The sequence below is a fragment of the Ascaphus truei genome, chromosome 3 (assembly GCF_040206685.1).
Source record: "Ascaphus truei isolate aAscTru1 chromosome 3, aAscTru1.hap1, whole genome shotgun sequence".
NCBI lineage: Eukaryota > Metazoa > Chordata > Amphibia > Anura > Ascaphidae > Ascaphus > Ascaphus truei.
In genome coordinates, this window is record NC_134485.1 from 337,630,444 (window position 1) to 337,635,325 (window position 4,882).

At 37.9% G+C, this 4,882-nt stretch overlaps 1 long non-coding RNA gene across 1 annotated transcript; it reads left to right on the forward strand.

The window, feature by feature from the left end:
• The first annotated feature begins 261 nt into the window (after positions 1-261).
• LOC142491107 (uncharacterized) lies at positions 262-1,275 on the forward strand. Its single transcript, XR_012800284.1, has 3 exons — positions 262-729; positions 821-887; positions 1,253-1,275. It is a non-coding gene; the product is annotated as an uncharacterized LOC142491107 (long non-coding RNA).
• The last annotated feature ends 3,607 nt before the right edge of the window (positions 1,276-4,882 follow it).

Below are 4,882 nucleotides of genomic sequence, written 5' to 3' on the forward strand. Positions count from 1 at the left end.
GATACCATGTGTGCTGGGTGCAATCGATTGCACACATGTTGCTTTGATTGCACCTAGTCAGAGTGAGCATGTGTACCGCAATCGTAAGCACTACCATTCACTCAATGTACAGGTGGTATGTGATGCCACGATGAGGATAATGCATGTGGTACCCAAATTCCCTGGTTCCAGTCACGATTCCTCCATCCTGAGGAACTCTTCAGTCTTCCATGCGTTCGAAGAGGGACATTTTGAACATGGTTGGCTGCTGGGTGAGTACACATTTACATGTTATAACACAAAACACATTTTTATTTAGGAATGTTGGCATTGTACAATTTGATCACTAATGTCAGCTTATGTGTGCTACATTCATTATAGGTGACTCAGGATACGGAATTAGGCCGTGGCTCTTGACTCCGGTGCTAAACCCTCAAACTGAAGCAGAGGAGAGGTACAATGCAGCCCATATATCTACAAGATCTGTTATAGAGAGGACATTTGGCCTACTCAAGACCAGATTTAGGTGTCTGGACAGAACTGGTGGGGCTCTTCTATACAAGCCTCAAAAAGTGTCTGATATTATCCTTGCCTGTTGCATTTTGCACAATGTTGCACTCAGGCACAATGTACAGTCAGACCTAGCTGAGCCTGTGGTAGACGAGCATCCCACCCATGTAGCTGCTGAAAATGAACAAACAGCCAGTGGTGGCCAGACACGCCAGAATCTCATCAATTCATTTTTTTCTTGTAAGTAAAAACATATATGTTCCAAGTTATACTTTTATACTTACATTATGTTATCTTAACAATAATGTTTTTTTATATACCCTTCTGGTAGGACACAGATGAATATGGGTTGCACACCTTTCTTCTCTCTGCTGTGTGCACAAAGGGATGTGGCACCGGTATGTTATTGTTGCACAGGTTATATAATCCCTCTTCAATTTTACTTTAGTTGTGTGTATGTGAATACAACTGGGGTAACAAAGCACTAATATTTTAGCATTGTGTTGTTCCTTATGCTAACACAATACACATATTATGCCCATACTCATTCATGCTTCTAGTATGCTTACATACAATGTTATTGGGGCAGTGTAACATGTACATCCATATGATGTGTACACCAGCCTGATTTACATTTTGAATGTCATGAAATATACATGGTGTTGCACATTTAACACCAAATACACACTTTGCTGTGTTGTTTACGGTACTGAAGATGGCATGTCAATGTTTGCAATTTATATATTGTTCCTTTGCATTATAGGTATATCTCCAGTATGACTGATCATGGTATGTATATTTGCTGACATCTCTCATAAGATGTGCCTACATCAATCTTCCTATAATTATTTGTAGTAAAAACCCAACATATTGGTTTAAACACAAATGTTACATATATGTACTTTCTGTATCATGTATATGCATTTAGCTACTCTTGAGCTTTCATGTGCATTGTATTAGAAAATGATTACTCCCATTTCATCACATTTTATGTATGTTTCCTTATAAATTCCATTAATGTAATATAGAGGTGTTTGGAGACAAGGGGATAACTGTAGTTATTTCTTTACTTACGGGAGATCATTCATCACGGATGAAATTGACTGATCATAAAACTCCATGCATGAATGCCTGCAATCACAACAATGCGTACTACATCTTATATTTAGCAATGTTGGTGTTTTGTAATGCTAGGAATTAATAGTCAACATTAATTTAAATTTGTGACATGTGTATGTATAAGTCACACGTGTGTGGATGTGTCCTACATGTACCAAGTGTAAAACTGTGAACAGAAAACACTATTTTGTTGCAAATGTTACTGTCATTTAGCATTTCTAATTTACCTATATGACAATGTTGGTAATATTTTTGCTTTATAATTCACGTCACTTCATCATTATCATGATGATAATTATCAAGTATTCTCACAATTGTAACGTCAATCACGTGCACATTAGCATAGACACACTTTTTAAGACAACTGTTTGTGTCTGAATCAATTTGTGTAGGATCCATGTATAACACCGACAAATGATAACACCAGCTTTATTATGGTAGCTTATATCATCATATTCACTATACGATGTATTTTTAGAAAGTTTAATAAACACAGTAAACTATAGTTAGTTAGGTTAATGAAATATACACAGAAACGTACTTCATTACATGATGTTGATGTCATATTCAGAACATCATGCATTGTAGGGGACCACAACATCTGGCCAATAACATTAATTGCTACAGTCCCAAACCATTTTATCAACATACCCATGTAACAAGAGATTTTTAACAATAAAGGGCTAGTTGGTTGTAAGTGTCCTTTACATTGGGAGAAGGAGTGGCTCAGTGAGTAAAGACACACACTGGCACTGAGAGTTTGAAGCAGGGGAGTCTGGTTCAATTCCCGGTGTCGGCTCCTTGTGATCTTGGCCAAATCACTTTATCTCCCTGTGCCTCAGGCGGCCAAAAATAAATTGTAAGTTCCACGGGCCAGGGACCTGAGCCTGAAAAATGTGTCTGTAAAGCGCTGTGTACAACTAGCAGCGCTATACATGAACATGCTCATATTATAATTATTATTATTATTATTATTATTATTGTTACATAGTTTCGACAGTCATACGTTCCATTACACAATAGAATACACAAATGTGTTAGCAGAGTGGGAATGGTTGTTATATATAAAACACACCATGCCATAAAATGATAGTAGTCATTAAAGAACACTCAATAAAAATTCATGAGGCACTATTTTGCAACATCATTATGTTAATTAAGTGCTTATGCAATATAGGCATAAGTGTATCACATTTTTAATTGTTTGTTAATAAGCGCTGCAAGCAATATAAAATTAGTTCCATATGTAGTATAGTAGTCGGTGGCTCCTCCTCACAATCATCTCATATAAAGGTAGACTCTTCTGAAATCATACATTGATCCGATTGTATCTTCCCCGACATCTCTGAAATACAGCAAACACATGATGGTCAAAGACGGCACCTTACTATATATGTATCCGTGACAACGCGTTACACAGCTCTATATGATTGTGTACATACACACGTCACTCACTTATATTTTAGAAGTACAAGTGTACATCAGTATGTAATGTTTGCTTAAATTTGTAGCAGGCATAACTATGTATATGATGTGAACGTTGCCTGTATACTGAAAAATGTGCGCGCACATCTTAGTGTGCGCACGCACTTCAGGCTTGGCTGCACTAACTGTTTGCGCATGCGCAAAACAAAGCGTACGTTGTGCGTTCAATACAGGTTGAAAATATGATTAAACATACAATCTTTATTTCAAATACAATGAATACGAAACTACATTCGTTCTAAACGAGTACATCTGTATTCTTTTTAAACAGACGTGTTTGGACAGAAAGGACGGCCGATAACACAATGCGCAAATGCAATACGTGTGACGTCATGTTAAACCAGCGTGAAACGCACGCTAACACTCCTCCCACTCAATTAACATTCGGCTAACGCCCAGTGTACGCCCCCACTGTATGACACACTGCAGTTACCGTTACTATAACAAAACATGACAGCCAATAGGCTTTGAGGCGCGCACGTCGCTTGGGGGCGGGACTTACATCCGTAATCCTTTTTAAGGACGCCTTGGGCCATGACAAGGGTCCCACGTCATACGTGGTGGACCCGCTTTTAAATGTTGTAGATGTAGCATGATAACAAAACAGGTATGTGTTAGAGTTATGGTAAAATTTTGCTAATATGTTTAAAGTGATAGGAAAGTACGTATATTTATTCCGTCAGCAATGTGTACTACTCTTTCAGGTTCTACTATATTGTATTCGGAAACAATTTGTTTGTGATCGCTACATGTTATGCAGTCTGCTATGTTACGCTGTATCCACGCATTGAAAGGGAAAATGGTGGTTAGAAAAAAAAAAAAAATGTAAACGCAGAGTCAACGCATAACGATTGTTATATTTACCATTCTTCTAGAATTAACTCTTCGTCTGCCTGCAACTGGTCACTCCAGAAATGCAAGGCATTTTCATCCACGCTTGACCCAAACGCTGAATCCAGTATGAAACACATCTCCTCCATGAAGCGCTCATAGGAATCGCCACTGCTTTCTTCAAACAATTGGTCGGGAGGTATGTTCATTTCTTCGGGTACCCATTCCAATGCATTTTCAACTGAAAGGCTTGGTACAGAATCATAGTAGTTATGTTCATGTACAATGTGGGTTTCAGGAATGGAGGGTGCAGATATTGCAGCAGGTATCGATTCACACGGAACAGTAGTAGCGGATCCATTGCTATTGGCATTAGGAATAAATATGCCTTTAACCACAATATATGTGCCTTCTTTCACGGTGAAATGTTTTTCTTTGGCAATCTTCCAGAAACCATAGTTGTGTTCTAGCTTATCCTGCACACGTTCAAAAAAGTCATTTGTTGATAAAGTGAATCTTATTGATGAATTAAAATTGCGCGCATGCCGACGGTTTTGGTAATAAGGATATTTTGCTCGAATCAAATCATAGATTTGGCGTGTGCTTGCTTGATGTCCGCAAGTTGATAAAATAGCTTCTGAAATCATGTATTTATAACCTAAATTCGGATTCATAATTGTCACCAATTCATCAGCCATTGCAGAGTAGCACAAAAGATGTGTGCAGGTATCTGTTCTTTGCTCATCAAAATGAAACTGCTCAGTGGCTAACAAATTGCTGTGTTTCCTTTTCAAGGTCAACAAAAGTATAAACTGTAACTCCTTATTTCAAACGCCAATTGGATTTCTAGTTATAATTGCTTGAACATTTGTGGTTAGTGATAGCCGCATGTGGGACAAACATGTATCCTTTTTTTATCTCGTTTTTGAAAACATTAGTACACTTTTCATTCAGTAAC